The sequence below is a fragment of the Zosterops lateralis genome (assembly GCF_965231275.1).
Source record: "Zosterops lateralis genome assembly, chromosome: 1".
NCBI lineage: Eukaryota > Metazoa > Chordata > Aves > Passeriformes > Zosteropidae > Zosterops > Zosterops lateralis.
The window spans coordinates 66,972,242-66,993,416 of record NC_139762.1 but is presented as its reverse complement, the minus strand read 5'-3'; the positions used below and the strand labels follow the sequence as shown (position 1 = coordinate 66,993,416).

At 44.5% G+C, this 21,175-nt stretch overlaps 1 protein-coding gene across 5 annotated transcripts in view; it reads left to right on the top strand.

Annotated features, from left to right (window-relative positions):
- RREB1 (ras responsive element binding protein 1) overlaps nucleotides 1-21,175 on the top strand; it is a 122,058-nt gene that overhangs the window by 19,894 nt on the left and 80,989 nt on the right. The window contains exon 1 of one of the 5 annotated variants that reach the window (XM_083867682.1): nucleotides 1,539-1,566. The exons of the other annotated variants lie outside the window; for them this stretch is intronic. The gene's annotated coding sequence lies outside the window, so the exon portion shown is untranslated. Of the gene's footprint in view, nucleotides 1-1,538; nucleotides 1,567-21,175 lie in introns of those variants that run through there. 5 annotated transcript variants of the gene reach the window in all.

The window sequence follows — 21,175 nt, the reverse complement described above, 5'->3', positions numbered from 1 at the left end:
AGGTTTTGTTCTGACTGGACTGGTACAAATCTGGTGCAGCTTTGCCAGTGTTGATGTGTCTTTTGTGGAAGAAGTTGGTTTGAGTAGCCAGGGGCAGAGTATCAATCACAGCCTAGAAATACCAGCTTAAGGAAAATAGGAGTGAAGACTGATGTAGGTTTTGTTGGAATGCCCAGGCTTCTATTATAAGATATGAAACTAAACATATGCTAAAAGCCAAGCAAGTATAAAGACTGCAACAGCACATTTCTGAGAAAATTGTCTTGTTGCAGAGGAACATGGACTGTGAAAGGGCCTTATAGCATCTGCACATTTAATACAGGCTCTATCAATAGCTATCATTGGTTACAATAGTCACACTTGTTTTTAGACTTCTGCAGTTATTTTCTTGTAACTGTTTGGGGGAGTAGCATATAAAACAGGGCAGCATGTAGAAATCTAAAACTCCAGCCAAAAGACACCTCCTTTTTGTGTCTACGTGTTGCAGCTGTCTATCTCTTGGCAGCAGGCAGCCTGTGTAGAATGTGAGGTTTTAGCACTGAAGCGTGGAAGAGACAACTCAGGGGTTCTGAAGTTAAAACATTCTTTTCTAGAGAATTTCAGTCCTCACCATTGCTTAGTTATTTGGAGACTGTAGGGTTGGTGGTTTTTTTTTTTTTTTCTTTCAGTAACTCCTTATATTCACAGTATGATAAACTGAGACAGGTTGCTAACTCTTCACTTTCCCTAGTTCTGCAATTTAGTAATCAGATGATTTGGAGCCAGTTGCATGGATACCCAGCTGGGAGGAAAGGCAAAAAAGAATGCATGCATGTATTTTGTTATGGGTAGGAGAGAGGGGAAAGGAGAGAGTTCACTTTTTTGCCATGAAACACTTTTGTATAAGCCAAATAAATGCTTTGTTACAGGGATGTCAGTATGGGACATTTTGTTTCCGCATAAATTATGGATAACATCATAACACCTAGGGCATAGTTATACCTTTTAGTCTCCCCTTGATGCACCTGGAAAGGCAGAGGATTTTGTGAGATGAGCCAGTGTAGGAGCTTCCTTCCAACACTGAGTTTTTTGCATTTTGGAGAGAGTAGATGCATGCTTTTGTACCAAGCAAACAAATTTGAAAAGGGAAAAGTGCAGTAAGACACTGTGAGACTTTCCATTAAAACCTATTTTTTTAAAATTACTTTATTCCTTCAGTTATGCAGGTGTTGCCAGAATAGAGAATGGAAACTGTGTAATCATTGCTCTGAGAAACAGGCTTTGGGTGCTGATCTCCATCTTCCTCGTAGACTAAATCCATGCCTTTAGCCCAGGGTTCTCATTATTCCAGCCTGGCCTGAGATGCGGTTTTCCTTTCGGCCGAGACATTTGTGTTGCCGTGGTTGTTCCATGTGCCCTGGGCAAGCAGGGAAGGCCAGCACAGGCAGTTCCATTGGCTGGTGGTGCTGCTGCCTCGCTGGCACGGGCTGGGCTGCTGCTCTGCCTCACAAAAGTACGGTTAAAAGTTGTTCAGCTTCTTAGTGCAGGGATGAAACCAGACTTCTCGCTTCAGAGAAAATGAATCGTGTAAGTTCTGGTGTGCAAAGGCTGTGTGGCGGTGCTTGAGCAGGTTTCAGCTTTCTTTTTGTTGTTGTCGTTTTTGCTGTTGCTCATAACTTTACCGCGTAGCTCTTGGGGAGGCTGGTATTGAAAGGAGTGGAAACCATCCCGGGGAGAGGAAAAGGACAGGCTAACCTTGGCACCTGGGGCCTGGCTATTATGTTGCACTTCCTCTGCGGGGCGGCGCGGGGCCGCCGGAGTGATGTTCTCACAGCAAATGGAGGAAGTTCCTCCAGCAGCAGCAGCAGCGGCGCTTCTGGAGCTCCTCTCGCCTGGGGGATGGGGCAGGGTGGTGAAACAGGGTTATACAAAGCACCGAGGGGAGGGAGTGGGAAAAAAAAAGAAGCAAAGCAACAGCCCAGATCCTTCAGCTACGTGCGAAGCTCGACAGACTTTTCGGAAACGCGAATACTTGGCGAATTCAGCCTTTTGGGGAGGGGTTGGGGAAGCAGGAGAGCGTTTCTCCTGCGGGGAAGGTACCACGGGAAGGAGCCGGGAAGGATGGAGGGGGGCGGCCGCTCCTCTCTCTCTCTCTCTCTCTCTCTCTCTCTCTCTCCCTGGTTGCTGACTAAACAGTTCTGTCAGCTGGCAGCCGGCGCGGCCTGGGGATTTGCGATAGAGCTCCTGGAGGGTGGGGGCGGCTGCGCGGGGGGAAGGGAGGGAAGGGCCGGCCCTGTGCAGCCGCTGCCGCTCCCTCGCCCTCCTTGCAGGGAGGCCCGGGTGCCCTGGGCACGGCCACGGGGACTTCTGGCTGTGATGCCCGAGCGAAGGGGATATGCCTGCATCCCTGTTTGCCTGGTTAGTGGTGCGGTGCCCCGAGCCCCAGCCCGCTGGAAGCCTGGCCTGTGCAGGAGCGTGTTCCTGCCCCGCTGGTACCCGCACTGTCCTCTGGAGCCTCTGCCAGAATGGCAGTGCCGGTTGCTGGGTGCGAGGAACACGCTCCCATCCCATCTGCGAGCTGGCTGTGGATGCCGGGGTGGCAGAGGGCAGCCCTGCGGGGCAGAGCCGTGTTTGCCCCTTGGCCGGGCTCTGGCTGGCACTGGCAGTGATGGTGCCAAGTGCAGAGCCAGAGGAAGGCTTGGGCAGTGCCCTCCCTGTGCTCTGCCACAGGTAGAGACTGCCCCATCTAAGTGTGTTAGGAAGCAGACATTGAGTCCTGGCCGCTGTTCAAGTTTAATGTTTCCTTTCTCGGCCTTGAAGGCAGATGGAGCCCAGGGTAGCCCTTGTGCAGAGCAGGAGGTATTGACAATGATTCTTTTAGGTCGGTAATGTTCAAATCCTATTTTTCTGCTCCTCTTGTTTTGTTTTCCATAAATCGTGTGCTGTAAAGTTGGAACAGCCTTGGAACAGCTGCGGCTTTTCACCCATATGCTTCCCTCCCCTCCACCGCCTATTAGGAGTAAGTGAAGGATGGGTTGTATGTGAATCACCTCCATACATATTTCACTTCTGTCCCAGCAGTGCAAGACAGAGAAGGACCCTGTCCTGACAGGCAGAAAGGGTGTGTGTCTCAGTTGTTTGAGGTCAACTGAGTTAGCCGAACACAATTAAAAAAAAAAAAGCTCTCTTGATGCTCCTTAAGGTACAGCCTACCATGTCCAAAGCCGTGTTTGTGGCTGTGCAAGACCAGTTAATGTGTTAACCTGCATCTTAATGAATATTAAGGTAGGTTTTTAGTAATGTTAGTCTGACTCAACTGAGCTACCATGGTTGTAGTCGTGAGTGAACCTGTCCAGCCCAGATGGACAAGTTTGCTGGAGGGTTTAGTTTGCAGGGTTTTTAGTTTGCAAGGCAGTCACTGTTTCTGACAGTCTAAAGGTGATTTGCCTTTTTTTTTTTTTTTCCCTTCTTATTTTGCCAAAGCTGAGTGTGCTGTGTAAGATGAGTGAAGGCTATAGAAAAGTGTTTATATTGTGATGTGGAAATCTACAGATCTCGCCCAAGAGCTGCTTTGTTGTACCTTTGTACAGCTCTCATCACCTCAGTGCAGTTCTCAGCTGGGTGTGTTGTGCCTGGCACTCCTTCACAGCACACCTGGATGCCCTTTTATGCACGAGTTAAGCAGCAGCGTGGTTTCGTAGGGCCTTGCAATCCTTTGCCAAGTGGCCACACTGACGAGCTGGGCAGCTGGACTGCTGTCAGTTTGCTCTCAGCAATGTAGTTGTCTGCAAGCTGGTGTGGGGAGGCTGTAAAACACTAAAGTATCCGAGTGACGCCTCAGTCTCCATTCTGCTTTAAACACTCTGCTTGTGACAGGCCACAAAAGCAAAGCACTTTGTGAGAGTGTGTTAAAATTGATAAAACTTGAATCCTTAAATATTTAGCTTTTCCCTGTGATTATTGCAGGTAAAAAAGGATTGTTTGTTGCTGGGGTTTTTTTAATTTGAGCAGAGAAAAAAGTCTCCAGGAGGCAGGAAGACACTGAGAAGTTAGTGTACAGCCAGATGTAGATCATCTCTATTTTAAAGCAGGCAGACTGTCTCTCTGAAAATGGAATTACTTTGAGAAGAGAGGGGTATATAACTGTTTGAGTGCTTAGGCATACGGTCTGAAATGCTGAATAACCGCAATCCTCACTAACTTCACAAGGAACGCTTCTGGAAACGGCTCTTGATGCGTTGGGTACAAAGCACTACAAGTGCGGGTAAACAGTTCTTTAAAATATTTTGGCACACTGAGAAAACTTCAGAGAGCGCTACTTGGAAGCTGAACACTTGACTTTTCGTGGATAAGATCAGTTTAAATAGGTGTGTTTTTCTTCCTTCTGTGTGTATGAGAGAGGGGAACAGGAGGGCAAGTAAAAAAATCAGAGGAAAAGACCTCGTTGCTGACTGGGGAGACTTGTTTGACCTTCTGAGCCCTGTGCACTTGTCTGTGGTTTGCAGCCAAAGGCTCTCACTTTGAGAGCGCCTTGCTCCTCGTGCTGAACTATTTTTTGACGCACTGAATGAATGCAATATGTTAACACTCCTGTAAGTCCCAGAATTGCTTGGCTGCCCCTTGCCCTGCCTGCCTTGCACTGGCTGAAAAGGTACCATTGTTTATTCTGCAAACAGTGGGTGATGGTTGTTTCCAAGGTGACTGCGGCACTGTTGCTGCCCTCTAGTACAAAAAAAAAAAAAAAAAAAAAAAAAAAAAAAAAAAAGAAAAAAGAAAAAAGTCATTAACCACCTGGGAGCATCCCACTGTCACCAGACAGTGAGAGGGAGGCAGGAGTTCCCACTGTAAGAGCTCTCTGGACTGGATACTACAATACTGTTGGAAAAACTGCCAGTAAGCTAAGAATTGGCAATGCACACATTTAGTCTATGCTACAAAAAATTGTTCCTAAATAGTGCATGGATACAGCTGTTGAAATTTTGTTGATTGTTTCTAAGTCTGTCTCTGCTGGGAAGAAATTATGATAAATTTAAAGTCAGAAAATAATACTGATCAAGTGTTAGTTGCAGTATGAGTTTACAGTAGTAATATTCCACTTTTTCACTTAATTAATAGGATGTTTTGAAGACTGCTCAAGCCAAGGGCGTATGGACTTCTACAGGGAAAGCAAAAAGAAAATACTCAACAGTTCTGCTAGACTTGTAGGTTTTCAGACTGTTTTGGAAAACAGTTATTTGGGGATAAAGTATGCATTCCTCAGAAAGAGAACCCCAGTAGTTCTTCCATTCCTTTTGTGTATTCTTGAAAGGCCTGTTGTACTCAGAACAGGGACTTATTTTGAAGTGTCTAGGTGGATGGATTAGAAAATTTTTTTTCAGTCTTCTTCCTGAGCTGCCTGCCCATCTACTCATGCAGCTGTTTAGCAGAGGGGGGGGATGAGTTTAAAAAGAAAAACAAGCTAACACTTCTTTTTAATTGGTCATGGATGCTGCTAGCAGAACTTTGCCTCCCCCTGCATCAGGTTTAGTACAGTTCATACACAGGTTTCAGTAAACATTAACCACTTTTATCAGGGCTCACAGCATGCTGAATGGTTAGCAAAGAGCATGTACTGAGAGAAACAGAGAAAATGAACAAGTCCAAGGTCAAAAGGATGGTAGGTTTTCCTTTATTAAAATAAGGGGTGAGAAGGTTGACAACACTGTGGAAAAAATAGGCCTGTGTGAAAACATGGTTCTTGTCCTTAAGCTTTCATCTGGGTGAGAGTATGTGGGGGTGCTGCAAGGAGGATGTGCATCTGGAATTTTTCTTCTGCTCCAGTGAGAAGACCAGAACAATCAGCCGTCCTTGCCCTCTTGCTGACTGACAGCTTGAGCTCCTCGTGACTCAGATCAATCCAGAGCAGAGTATAAGCTTAGCTATTGCTTGTTGCATATTTGTAGGAGCCTGTTTCCACCCAGCATCCACAAAGATCCCACTGACTTCAGCAGTGCACAGCCAAACAGGGATCACAGTTTCCTCCTTTTTGTGCCTGCAGTGATACCAAGCCATCCTGGTTAGGAAGGGTGGTTAAGGAGCCGTGGTTTAGCATTTTGCCTCACCTTTCTTTCTCTTGAGTGATTTGGACGTTTCATTATTGAATTTGAGGATTAAAGGGCTGCTAACTTTCCTGCAGAATGAATTGCTCTAGTGATTAAAAAATAGATGATCAGCTTAGTAATGAAAAAGAGGTAATTTGTGGGTAAATTAATGAAATGATTTTAAGTTGAGGTCTGGAAAAAAGCATTTTGAAAAGAGCATGTAATCTGCCCTAAAGAAATTTGTAGGAGCATCTGATGCCACAGTTCAAGTTGTAAGTTATTTTTAATTGTGCAAATCAGCATATCCTGTCCCTCCTAGCTCCATTCAAATAATACTTTGCAAAAGAAGCAGCAGCAGCATTCACCTACATATTTCCTAGAAAACAGCATCACTGAAAGGTTGTACCTCATTGGAAAAACACAGATTTAGTTAAATGATACATCAAACACAAAAGAAATCCAAACCGTGTGTGGCTAGGCTGACAGTAGTTTGAGAAACACCCTACACTGCATTCCCCTCAAATCAGAAACGTGTGCACACAGTTAAAAATCTCATCTTTGTGGTGACACAGATGATTCAGTGCAGGAAACGAGAGGAATTTCATTCAGCAGTTAAGCATTTGTGGGGCGGGGGTGTGAGGCGGTCATGGTGTTCAACACAGCCGGTTAGAAACCTTCAGGCTCCTTTCCCTACTGTGTTTTATATTGATTTAAATCAGGGCTGATACTGGAGGCATCATCACAACAGGCAAATTCCATCCTGTTTGTTCCACCTGGATCAGACGGGAAGTAAAAGAAGGAAAGGAAGAGCCTTTTTTGTTGGTTTTAAATTTTACCGGCAGACATTAGCTATCCTACTCAAAACTATCCCTTATCATGGGAGGTGCAAGGACTCACTCTCGCATCCTGCTGGAGCTGAGCTGTGGGGTGGCTGGGCCAGTGCATGGAGGAAGGTCACCACAAGGGCTGCAGTGGTGGCCCATGTTCTCCCTTCTGCAATGGCTGCATGGTCCCAGGGCAGGCAGAGGGAGAGCTTTACATGCAGGCTTGCAATTACAGCTTCTTGAAAGATGCCATAGTTCATCTAAATATAAAACACAGGCTGTGGTTTTGGTCTGAAATATTTGTGGGATTTCACAAAACCACTACAAACAAACAAAGTAAACAGCAGCAAAAAAGTGACACATTTCAGGCAGGATTTTTTTTTCCTTTTTCTTTTGCAAGGTGATGTGGAGACTTGTATTATGTGATTCGGTGTTCAAAGGAAGGACATTTCTCAAATCGAGTACTTCTTTGTTCATCCCTTATTCGTAGACTTCCCCAAGAGCTTTAGATTAAAGGTTTTCGGGAAGCTGGGATGTAATTTTCTTTTCAACTTTGTTGATGTTCTGCTGCAGTTTCCCAGGTGTTTTCGCTGCCTTCTCCAAATTTAAAACAAACAAACAATTTCCTAGTAAGTCGATCATGTGTTGTATTAGAAGCCTTTGTAAAGCCTATGGAGGGAAACAAAATCATGTGTGTCACTACTTGAATTCTAGAATGCAGAGGGCAGGTTTAATGGGAGCATGTACAAAATATTACATGTATGTGTAGACTTTTGCCTTGCCTGGAAACTGACCAAGGAGTAGAGTCAGATAGTTTTTAGGTTGCTTTGATACCTCTGTAAAAGCTTTTGTAGTTTTGTATTTGCTGTAGGTCTCCAGCTGATAACCACCATTAATGAAGTAGCTTTTTATACAATTTTACTGAAATTATTTATGCAACTACAGTGCAAGCTTTCTTGCAAAAGCAAGAATCATTTGCAATGCTCAGCTGGTAAACAAAAGCATTACCATTCATTCTCCAATGCTTCAGATAGCTATGGCTCAGTTCTCACTACTGTAGCTTGCTGTGAATGCTTCCAGTGTTTATTCCTCTACTCCAATGGATCTGCAGGTTTTGGCTGCTTATGGCACTGAGGTGCAGGAATGACTTGCTCTCTCTTGAAGAACCACTTATCCTGTTTTACCTTTTTTTGTTGGTTGCTTGCTTGCTTGCTTGGGTTTTTTTAAACCTCTGTGGAAAAATACTTATTTTCTGTCAGTCTGTGGGACCACAGTCCTGTTCACCTCTGAAGTGTTTTCATAAAAGGCTCTCAGAAAACCATTAGGTGCACTGGGGATAGGAAGAATTACGTGCATCCCCTTTTTAGATACCCTTGCAAAGGCTTCAGTGCAAGAGGACTCTATTAATGTCTTAGAACACACACTCTCTTGGTAATATAATGGAGGGACTCATTCTGTCAGCCACATCTGTCATCTCTCTTTTGGCTGGGCTTGCCTTGGCAGTGGAAGACAGTGTCAGTTCTCCCAAACTGTCGAGGCAAGTTTTTAGAAGAAAACTTCTATTGGGTGAGATGTGAGACCTCTGTGCTGTGTGAGCACCAGGAGGAAGTAGGGTGCATGTCCCAGCACAGCCTCAGGGCAGCCAGGAGTGGTTGGGGAGAGTTGTTTCTTATTTCCTATCAATGTGCAGGTGGGACTCAATTCTTTTGACATCTCACAGGAACTGCCACTGATTCTACCACTGAACTTCAGTTAGGGTGTATGATGTGGGGTTTTTTTTTTTTATTACTTAGCTCAGTAGAATGGAGCAGGTGACAGGTATTCATTAATAAGCCGTGCTGCGTAACTGCCTAGCTCCAAAGGGAGCACTTCTGCATTGACTTGCATGGGTGTCTCATACATCTTTGGGAGAGGTCAGATTTGCTTTCAGAGATGTCAGGTGTGTTTGGGGCTGATTGCAGTGTCTGGCATTTCAGTTCCAGGGGCCAGAGCTCCCTAGGCCAAGGGCAGCCTGGACAGCATGTTCCCGTCCTACAGCAAGACCTGGACATCCACAGACCTGTTTGGGCTTCCCAGCACAGGCTTCCCATCTGAACTGTCCAGATGGGCTACACATGGGCCAGAAGCTGTGAATTGAGCATCCCCAGAGTGAGGTGGCATGGGGCCTGGAGAAGGGGCTTAGTGCACACCAAAGTCACTGCTCTGGGCAGCTTAAAAGCCAGGATTTTTTCAGAAGCTCTCCAGTAGGGTCTTAGATTCAAAGCACTAATTATTTCCTTGTTGGGACCCAGACTCTTTAAATTTTTATTAAAGGGATTGTCTGTGGTGACATTTAGCTAGCACCAGATGTTGGCTTTTAGTTACCAGTGTGGAGGTGGCATAGCTAATAAAGGCAAGGGTAAGAAACTTGTGAGAAACTGCCTGTCACATGCAGCTTTGTGTACTGCAGCCTGCATGATGGCTGTTGCTTCTTCATGGGCCAGCGTTCTACAAGAAAGCTTTTTCTTTTCTTCCTCTACACTCTTGGCCAAGTGTTTTCCAGCCACATGTCTTTTCAGGTGGCCTTGCTCTTTTGTTAGAGGCTAGCTAATGGAGGGAGCAGAGGGAGCTCAGTCGCAGATTTGGGTTTTCTTCCCTCATATTTTGGTATTTCTTCTGAACATAACTTTACTGTAGATCATACTTCTCCCCCTCAACCTCTTTTGGCCATATCCTCCCTCAGAAAATGTCAGCAAGCGATTGTTTCTTTTGCAGAGCTGCGATCCCCTAGACAGAGGCTTTTCCAGTTTTATGAATGCACCATTTGTTGCTGAGGGCACAACTGTTCGATATAACTGGCTGCATCCCACTCTGCTTGGGCCCAGCATGCACTACAGCCAGGCTATGCATAAACCAGATTTTTGTATTAAATGGCACCATTTTGTCCACAGCAGCAATCTGTCTGTCTTTTGTGCGTGCACGTGTGAGACTTGCAGTTTTCAGATGCAAAATATATAAAGAACAGGAGTTTTGCAGAAATACGTGTTACTCAGTGAACGTACCATGCTATTTTAAGGTTTATTTTTCTTAGAGAGTTCCTGACAAGTGATATTTCTTTATTATTTCATGTAGGCAGGCCAAAGCAAAAGCACATTTTAAAATATTTTATAAAATGGATGCATGGTATAATATGACAAATGTAGTTATTTTGTTGGGGACATACTCAATTATAACGAAACAGAAAATACATGTAGCACTTTGAAAGAGGATGTGCTAATTTATGTTTTATTGTTTGTCATCAACCCGTTGTTTATTTCCCCCACCACCACCTTTTCTTGTTCAGTGTCACAGGGCTGGTGACTGTACAGATGTAACCACTTAAAGATGCGCTGCGCTTTGTATTTTTAATTATGTCTAGGAAATGTCATCTGATGTCAAATCTGACACTCTTCCTCACCACCTGCCCTGCTTACCACCCTTCTAAGGTCAGCAGAATTTACTCTTTTCAGCTGAAACACTGCACGGGAGGGGCTGCTGGGCTGGGCCAGGATGTGTTGGGGGAGGCTGGAGGAGCTGCACATCCGTCGGGCACAGCTTCCATCCCAGCTAGTTTGCAGTTGTTAGTGTTTCTGAGCTCAGATTTCTCGGGCACACACACCTGGGATGCTTGGTTCACAGCTGAAATAGTGCCACAGCCGCCCTCTGGCAGTCTGAGATGTGCATGAGTTGGGGGTTAGTTGGGTACCGTGCTGGTGGAATGCTCTTTCTCTTTCGTTTCCCTCTCGGTCCTGGAAAGCAGCCTTTGGAAAGCGCCGTCTCCATTCTTAGTTATGTGAGCACAAGCTGTAAAGCAGGGAGGCTCCATGAGACTCTGGTCCCAGCAGCTGAATCACAGCTTAGGGTTTTAGTCAACACTGCCTACCTCATTTGTCTCAATGCCAAGAGTTTCTCTTTAGAAGCATAGTGCTCTCTTTTTCCCATCTCTCTTCTCTCATACCTGTTGAATCCCCTCCAACAAAGAAGAATGCCTCAAAAGCAAGCCCACCAGTTTAGAAATTACTGATTTGTGCTTTCATAAAAATACTTTCCGTGCTCCATCATCATAGTGTATAAGAAATGGAGAAAATTTGAAACACCTTTGATTTTCCCTCTTAAGTGTAGGCAGCACTGAGTAGACATGAGAATTCCCCACTTCACTCCCCTTTGGGTACCCAAATGTGTCTGGGCATCAGTCAGGCTTGCCTATTATGTCCATAATTCGTTCACCAAAAAGAAATAATAGAATGTACATCTATGAAGCCTTCCTGTGGAGGTTTCTACACACACCCCCCAGCCTCACCATGTTCCTTCATATATTTACTGCCCACATAATGTTACCCATGGGATGAGAGTGGGAGGGGGAACTTGTTCTCTTTCATGTGACTGCAACACAGTTAATAATTGTACCAGACCTGAAGCACTCGCGTGACCAAAGGGATTGATCAGGATCATAATCAAACAGAGTTTTTTTCAGGCCCATCTTTGTGCCTCAGCATCCCAGTAGATTCAGAGAAGGAGCTAGATCTGCTTACTCTGGGATTGCTCATTTATTATGAGCTGCCTAGCATATAGCACAGAGACAAAAGCCACCCTGGCCTGAGACAAAAGCCACCCTGGCCTGAAAAGCCCCCAAAGAAAAGCAAGATAGTAAATACATCTGTAAAACCATGTTCAGGTTACAGGCTGCATGTGTCTCACAAGCTCTTGGTTGCTTGCTCATCTCCCTGCCCCCCCCCCCACCTTTTTGTCTTAAAAAACAGTTGGCAAAATATTTTGATAAATGCATCAACTGCTAAATGGTTGATGTGTTTTGTTGGTTTTTTTTTAAAAAAAAAGAGGAATCTTCTCTCCAGCATATGTTTCCAACACTTTAATCTTTTATGGACTGCATACTTGCTGTGGGAGTGGAAGGGGATGTTGCAGGCTTGCTTTCAGTGTACTTGGGAATCTTTCCCACAGCATGCAAACTCCCCAGAAAACATGTGAAACAACGGCCTGGAAACCAGGAAGTTTCTGATGCCTAGCACTCATTGCTCTGAGGGATTTGCTGTGCTCTGGAGGTCATGGAATAATCTTTCTTCTTTGCTGGCTTCTCTAAGTTTATTTTACACATGACAGAGGGGTATGTGTGTGCTGCTGAGCTTTTAGGGGTCCTCGTTTCTGAAGCATGCTTTTGCTCCTGGTTCTTTTGTTACTGCACTCCCATGATTAATACATCTGCTGCTTAAAATGGCTACTGAACCACCACCAAGTTCTTGTCACTGGTTACTGACTGCTTAACCCCTGTCAAAAACCACCCGGCACAGCTTGGAGTTGATGCTTTTGTTGCTTAGCAGGTTTATTTCTGATCTTTGAGCTACTCATTAACCCTGTAAATACTGTACACAGTGAAGGCATAATTCTGCTGTGGTAGTGATGGTATGTCCTGGTACTATGATTGCTGCTGCTGCTCCCACCCTGCACTCTGGTTAGATTTGTGTGGCATGCAATCTTCCAGGTGTGTGTTTTGAGGTTTGGGGCTTTTTTCCACTTTGTTTTCCCACCCCCTTACCACTTTGTGTAGTTTTAAGTTTTTATGATGAGTTGCTGATGTTGAAAAGCAGTGATGCAGGTGAGAAGTCTGGAACCTGAGGGCTTACAGTCCTGGTGAGCTGACAAGGAAGATCCAGTTCCCTCCAGTAAAGAAACTGCATCCAGTTTCAGTCTGTGATGAACTCAGCGTTTTGTTTTCTGGCACCTCCATTCCGTGTGCGCATGTTTGTACTGGAGTGTGATGGAGCGTGAAAGGAGTCAGAGGAGAGAAGGGGCTGCAACTTGGCTTTGGATGCCAAAAGAAAAACAACGAACAACCTCAACTAAAAGGAGAGTTAACCGGAACATGCCACAAAACAGGTTAGGCAGGACGCAGAAGCCAGATACGAACCTTCTTCTGTGCTTTAAGGCATCTTCAGTACACCCTCCTCCCTCTACCCTTTCAGGATTTCCCTCCTCCTCCCCGTTATGAAATAGTCCTGTGCCAACTGGGTTTGGATGTGGGGCAGGCAGATGGTTGCAGCACTCGCTTGCCTGCTGCCAGCTGTTTCTTAAGAAAGAGAGGGTGCACTTGTCCGTGCCCGTCATCCTGTGGCAGAGGCAGCGCTCGGCGCAGCGTGTGCCCATGACCACCTTCGTCCCCTCCGCCGGCTCGCCCTGCAAACAGTCCCATCTGAAAAGTAGCAGGGGAGGAAGAGCAGCAAGGAGACAGGGAATGCTGGCGGGTGGAGCTTGGAGGGCTGATCCTCCACATAGTTAATCATTACTTGCCACATAACCTGTTCCTGTTTTCTAGAGGTTTCACTGGCACCCACAGCCAGAAGTGTATGAGGAATATGTGACAGACTGCTTTCCGAGCAGGATGGTTTGCTTGCAGCAGGAAGCCCAGCATCTAATACAGGACACCATTTCTTCTGTAACATGTTTATGCCTAATCATTCAGTAAACATACCATATATAGTCTGGTTTGTGCTTGCTCTAACACCCTGCTGCATGGCGAATTTGCTAGTACCACACAGATTCCTTAGCTCCTGGTAATAGGATGTTGCCATATGTAACATAAATACTCCAAACAACTGGGCTTTTTTATGCTCCTGCTCATAGCATGTTTTTCTGACTGTGACAGTCTTAAGTCTGGCTCTTAAAAATGGAGAGGATTACACAAAACAAGGTACCTTAGCAAAGAATGGACCAGGTCCCACATGCACAATTTTTTGCAGAATAAAGGTTCCAGGCTTCCCGTGAACATCGGATGTTGGTGTTTATGAATCAGTGTTTTGGGAACATGTTTTTTTTCTTTCTTTTTTCTCCTCTCTCAACTTTAAATGCCTGCTTCATCCTAGGTGATGGATCCCAAGTTAAAGCTTTGGTTGACTGAGAACTCTCTCTTTTCATTCTAGCATCTTTTGTAGAATTTCTCCCCTTACTCTTTCTCTTGGCCTTCTTTCTGTTTACCCTGTGCTAGCAGGGTACTAAGCATTGCAGAGGACATGAAGAGCAGTACTGTGGCTGAATTCACAGCTAATCAGCTCTTACATACAGTTTGCCTTCAGGTTTTTTTGCTTGTTTGTTTTTAACACTGTGAAATTGCTTCAATAACATTCTGATTATTTCTAGGCAGAAGTAGCTCAGGAAAATGAGATGAAGCCTTCCTACCTACACCAGGGTGTGGTTTTCCTTTTTGTGCCTTCTACATCTTGTCCTGTTCGTTGATGTGTGAGAAGACAGTGCAGTGGTGTGGACCCCACATAACCTTGCACAGAGCATTCTGGCTGTCTGCCTGGTGATGCCTGAGTTCAGCAGGGCAGCGACTGGCAGTGCCTCCTGTACCACTGAGATAGTTGCTTAATAAGATGCAGGTCTATCCAGGTGGATTTTCCTATAGTGGCTTGCTCCTTACTTAGGCAGTGCTTCCAGAAGGGAAGTCTTTGCAGGGGGCAATGTTTGGGTGTTACATAAATGGAGAGGACATGCATTTCTGGGACTCGTCTCTCATTGGCCTGGTCAGAGTGAATTATGTCTGACTGCTTGGCAGTTAATTGGACCATCCTTCCCATTTCCTAAGCTGATAAGCCCCTCACTGTCTGCCTCAATCAGGCTTCTTTGTTTGAGAAGTTACTAATGCTGCAGAAGAACAGAATAACTACTTTCCTGTAACCAAGTGAGGGGCTCTGATCGATAAATCTATGAAGATTCACCCTCTTTCTTCAGCAAAATCCTTTCACGAGGCTTACTTGTACCGTAACAGCAGTAGCAGTTGACAGGTACTGAAAAGTAGGTATAGCCGATGTATTTCATACATACCTTGTCCCTTTTTGAAAGATTGATATTTGTGATTAAGTGTTCCTGTGATCACCTTTATTCTGGCAGATTCCAGTAGCTGTGCTGGGTGCCATGGGGGTCTTTAGATATCTCTCCATCAGGATTGGGTCTCAGAAATGGCTTTCTTTTACCACAGACTGGGACTGTCTGTCTTAATGTGTCTGGATGGTGCCTAGCTTAGAGTGGGTGTTGCCAGAAGGTGAGTAATAAATGGTGATTAATCGTCTCTGAGCTATGGATGTTTGTATGAAAAAGCACTTGGCTAAAGGCTGTGCTTCAACAAGCTCATCAAAATTAACCACACGGGAGACAGTAGTGTAGCATCCCAAAGGCCTGATTCTTCTGTCTCTTGACTTGTTGTTTTGTTGTTTTTTTTTTTTTTTTACTTTTGTGGATTTATTAAATCTGATTGAGGGAGAAACATGGGTCCCTTTGTCTCCAAATATCAGTAAATATCAGTCGAGTGATATCAGTGTTACAGATTGCAAATGGACTGAGTGATACAGAATCAGGGTGCACTAAGAGTAAACATCCTTTTGTTAGACTGCTCAGTAATCTTTTTAATGGAGAGGTGTGGTTATGAACCTTACAGGTGGGCATCCTTGTGTTTGTGCCATTGAGTCTGTGATACAAATGCATAGGAAAGATGTAAAGGTATCACTTCCTGTGTTGATTATATATTGAAGTTGAAAAGTAATTTTATATTACAGGAGATCATTTATCCTTTGCAGTCAAAACAGTAAATAAATATAAAACCTAAACCCATCATGATTTTTAAAATAGTTCCCATTCTGAGTTTATGTACTCATTTGAGCAATGCATTACATCTGTGTGATTGTACAGTTGTTTCTAAAACTTTCTGAAAAGAGGATTCATCACAAAAATCTTCCTTCTCCCTCCATCCTTCAGCTGTTTCTGGTAGCTTTCAGGGCCTGAAACACACAAGGCGGGTATTGCAGGGTTTCTTCCTTGTACAAAAATGAGGAGGACTGTGACTTTTTGTTCCTAAAAACCTTTCCAAAACAGGGTTTGTTTTGACATAGTCATAGAGGATGCACTTCTCAGTTGGTGGTTGTGAGTCCCGGGATGTCTGTGGCATTGTGGCAGGGTGATAAGAGGACACAGTCACTGTTGAGTTGGGGTGGCTTTTAGTGGTGTTATATCTGAGAAATGTAGGAACCCAGGAGAGCAGAACACAGGGCCTGGGTCTGTAGGGCAGGATCTGCCAGAGGGGCTGAGGGAAGGCACCACCATCAGTGGCCGGATCACATCCCATCCTCTCCAGGACTTACCTGCAGTCATCACACCCCAGGCAGGGAGCCAGGGACTTCTCCTACTGTGACTTCTTTTATTAGCATTTTTGTTGCCTGACAGCTTTCAAGGTGATGGGTGGCATATTTGCATTTTGGATTTTAAAAGTTTCTGGAAGGGAGTTTGTGCTGTGTGCCCTGTCTGAACATCACCTAGGCTAGTCCCAGACCAGCCGGGAGACACCGAGTCAAAGGCCTTGCCGCCTACCATGGGATCTGCGAGCCTCAGGCTTTCTGAGCGGAGGTGAGGAGGAAATGAGGGGGGAGGAGGTATAAAAAAAGAGTTGAAAAACTGGAAGGCAGGCAGCTGTCGCTGTGAGTTTCTCGGGGAGCAGGAACATGTGTACGCCGCGATGGGAGCTGTGTGCTGGGGACACAGGGCAGGGCGGGTAGGCCGCGCCGCAGTCCTGCCCCGCCGCCCGGGGAAGCAGGAGCAGCCTGCCTGCCCTCACCCAGCCAGCAGGGATGCAGAAGTTTGGGAAGTGTTCAGCCTCAAAATTAGGGCGATGCGAAGGTGAATTAACTGCTGGGCCTGTAAAGGAGCTGTGTGTTCGTGTGTGTGTAGGACCTTGAGCACAGAAAGGTTTGGGCTGACTCTGGAAAGGGTCCATGTTTGAGGAATGTAGTTATTCTGGCTTCCGAGGTACTTTTTTTGTGTAGAGAGCAGCGAAAATGATTACAAAAACAAGTATTGCAAGACACTTAATGAGATGGGAAACTGGTGGTGTTAAGGCTGTGGCTCTTGGGCTTGTGACTGTGAGAGAATTTCAGCTTTTTTCTGCTTCCTTTCTCCAAGCATTTTCTGAGTTGTTGACAACCACAAGTGGAGTTTATCCTGTGGGCTTAAAGTCAGCAACCCCAAAAATGCATTGAAAAATCTCTCTTGACTTTTGGAATGAGGGTCCATGACAGCAACTGGATTCGAGGAAAAAAAAAGGTACCTTTAATGTTTGCTGCCAAGTCCACCAATTTAGTCTCAGACCTCATCTGCTGAGATGTCACACTGTCTGCTTTCACTGTTTTGGAGTGGGGGTGACTGGGGCTAACCAGACCAGTTTTTAGGGAGCTTAGTCAGCTTCCTATTTTCCAGGTGTAGTGAGAGACCCATCAGGGAGAGGAATGGAGAGAGAACGTCAGTAAGTTTTTCTGCATGAAAGAAGCTGGGCTGCCAGGGAGATTTTCAATTGGAGATCACCAGGCAGTTTTATTATTGCCCCTGTTTTCTCTTGCATGTGGCTTTACACAGCTTTAACCATTTGTGCTGAAACACTGCATGTCAGGTGTTTAGCTTCAGGCCACATTTGTTTTTGAAAGAAAAGTAAGTAGTAAAAAAAAAAAAAAAAATTCTTCAGCCATTTCTGAGAGTGAAGCTGAGGGAAAAGCGACTTCAGGCTTTGAATTACTTTCATGTCCCCCCTTTAAAACCTATGGCAAACTTTGAATCCCTGACAAGGGGGAGAAAGTCGACCTGTTCTTCAAGTTCTCAAAGCTATAATGCAGGAGCATTGAGATTTGAGAAAGACAAAGTGGGTGGGAGATTAGAATTAATAGCCATCAGTTGAATAAGTTATTTGTTATCTTAGCTGATAATGGCAATTGTGATTTCTCTAGTGTGGTCTGGTCCTAATGTCTGTTGTACTTCGGAAGTAAAAGGGCCTGTGCATGATCCAGTGAAAGCCAAGCATCCTCATGTGTCTTGCTGCAGAGCAGACTGGGTCATTTCAGCTCTGTAAAGACTGAACTTGGTAACCTAGTCCCACATCTTGAGTAATCACTTTAGTGATCTCGTGTAAATATATCTCTGTAGTTGTCTGCTCTTTCAGGTGAAAAACAGGTGGAGAATGCATGATTGTTTCTCTTGCACTGTGATGTACAGGTACAGAATTCCTTGTGGAGAGATTTGTTGGTGTAAGATGAAAACGCTGTTCTTGTGAATGTGCTTTACTCTGTAGGCACTTCTGCTCCATCTGGAGTAAGGGTAGCTTGAAAGTTGTCAGACAAGATTTGCACTCCTTGTCAAACACTACTGGTCTCCTAAATAAAAACAAGGGCCCAGAAGATTGTAAATACCTGTGCATGTGGTGTAAACAAACTTCCTGATTCAGGGACCACTACTGAAGTTAATGGTTCTCCTCCATGGAATGAACCTATTAGTATCAGTTTGTTAGCAAGACCGAGGCCTTGATTTGTAATGAGCCCTCCAGTGTAATTTGCAGCAGCCTGTTGGCTGTATTTTACTAAGCTGCAGTGGGTGCAAGAGGGGAACAGATTGAGGCTGGAGTAATACTTACCTTTGCTTCCAGTCAGAAGTATTTAGAACAAAAAAGAAATGTGCCACACCTCTAGGATGTCCAGTCAGCTTTCCTGCAAACCTTGGCCACAGAGAATGAAATATGAATGCCCTGGTGCTCAATACACAGGGCAAACCTGCTACTATATTTAAAAATATGTGTATGAAAATGGAACTGGAAGTTACTGCAGAGATGCATTTTGCAGGTATCATAACAAGGAAATTTTTAGAAACCAGACCTGAAAGAATTTGCAACAGAGAGTTTCTCAGGATACTCCTTGTCATTTTTCATTTGCTTTGCTGAAGTGTTAAAAGAACACCTGGTTTCTGTAGTTACTGCTAGCAATAAATTACTTTATGGTTTTGTTTTGATTATATACTATGTATAGGTATAATACTTTTTTTTTTTTCCTTGATTATGGAATGGGGGGACTGTGGAAAGAGAATTTTAAGTTCTTTAACAAGACACTTGATTGAAGTTAGTTATTCATGTTAAGAACCCCAGAGCAATACTGAATAGCTCTGTTCTCTGCTGTTCTAAGAACACATCAAAATGAAAGAAAAAAATCCCTTTTTTGTTTGTTTTCCAAGAGGGAAAAACTGAATTTAAAAATGGTTTAAACAGTTTAGTGATTCTTACTCCATTTCTTGCAAACTTCTCCCTTGCCCCTGAGCCCAACCACTCTGCCCCTCTCCACTTGCCCACAGATTTACCATGCAACTAATTTTAGAGGTGGGTTTACACATTTGTTTTAGAAACACTGCAGTCTTCATCTCTGGTAATCCACCAGGTGGAAGCAGATGTGTAGAATATCTGTGCACATATTTGTAAATCTGGGTTTGAGCAGATTTGTTCTTTCTAAGAGGGCAGTGGTGTCAAACAGGAAGTTTGATGTAGCTCAGAGTGGCCTCCTGAAAGCATCTCTTCAGTCTCTGAGTCTTCTAGAGGCAGTCATTTGGAAAGGGGCTCTGCTATCCAGATTTACAGTGCCTGCTGTGTTTTGTGTAACAGAAATGCTGTGGCTGTGTACTGCTGCAGGTTTTTGTTGTCCTTCTGCAGGTTTTGTTGACTGTTTCTCTCTTGACCTGTTGCACTAAACTTCATGTCACTGCCTGACAAAACTGGGCTCTTAATAATTTGAAGTTTACTTACAGAGCAAAGCCTGGACAGTACAATGTGTTGAATATATATTGGATTAAATAATTGCCTGACTGATTTGTACTCTTTGAGCTTTGCTTAATTCTGAGCATGTTATAGAAACAATCAGATTTCCTAAAAGTGAAGATATTTGCATTTTAAGTCCAGAGTTGCAAAACTGGGTCCTGTACTTGTACTCTGTGCATGTTGGGACAAAAATAAAATGGAGGAAAATCTGAAAGAAGGCTTTTGCATCACTTGAGGCCCAGTGGGAGCTGAGGGTCAGGATCACTCTGAGAATTAATCAGTTCACTAGAGAATACGATACAAGGAAATGATGGTATTGCAATAAGGTTTTCAGGCTTTTTATTAGTAGCAGAAACTTTAAAAATAAAAGGAGAGTGGGAGAAAGCCTGGGAGCAGAAGTGGCCTGAAGGGGAAATGACCAAGACAGAGCTGAGAAATGCAAAGAATGGTGATTCAGGAGTGCTGCTTCAGTGCATCTGTGCGAAACTCCTGTCTGTCTTATGAAGGGGGGTGAGAGAGATCAGTTTTGTGCAATCTCACTTCTTAATGTAGTTTTGAATAACATGAAACAGTTCTGGGCCTTCCACTTTTCTTTCAGACTGAGGATTTTAAACAGGGAATGCCAGGCCTGCAGAAAAGTGATTTAATCACAAATCTGAAAGCAGCGTGTGACCTTTCTTGTAGTTTCTAACAAGCCAGAACTTTGCAGAAATCTGCCCAGGCAAACTTTTGGTCCTGCTGTGCCCCAGTGCAATAATTATAATGCAGAAACAGCTGATGGGTCACGTCTCCAGGCCTGTGCAGCGTTATGACTTGCTACCTACATTCCATGTTTAGCTTTGAGAGATCAGATGGTGCAAGCAATGTGAGCTAGCAGTGCCTGAGGACATGCTCAGGGCAACACGTCCTGTCCCTCTGCAGCTTTGGTTTCTTTTCTCTACTTCTGACCCATCCCATCCCCTTAAGGTGATGCGTTTTACAATAAATACCGATCTCCCCAGGAGGTGAGCTGCCTCTGTGGAAGCATGTGTGCCATTCCCACTGTGCTGTATGTTAAATCCAGGGGCCCAAGGTTTGTAAATATTGTCTCTAACTGGGCACTCCAGGTGAGCTGCTTGCCCTATTTGCTGGTGGCTCTGGAGCTGTGGTTGGTGCACATGTGGCACAGGGTGGCAGGCTGTTTCAGCATTGTTACTGATGTGATTTAATGAACCATGAGCGGGATTGGAGGGGGTAAATTTTGTCTTTGTGCGTGGGGGAAGGGTCATTGACAGAAGTTTACAAACAAACAAATGAGTTGAAAATTAGGCTTAATTCGGCCATGTGCAGGAAGGGAGGTGGATATTTTCAAGATGTGTTTGTTTTGTGCCTAGCACTGTGCAAAAGTTACACCCAGTCCTTGATGTAGGAAAAATTGGATAGGTAAGCAGAAAAGTACTAACTCATTGCCTAAGACTGCTCTTGCTCTCTTATTCTCCTCATCCAGGGATGCCATGGGAGAGGTGCAGCAGAGACATTTTAATTGTGGTAGTTTATGTTATTGTGAACCTATTTTCACTGGATTTAATTGGAAAACTGAACTTCGGGTATATTTTAAAATGTTTTTATGGCAGAGATGTTGCAAGTGGGCTCTGACTTGGAGAGAAGGGAGTGAG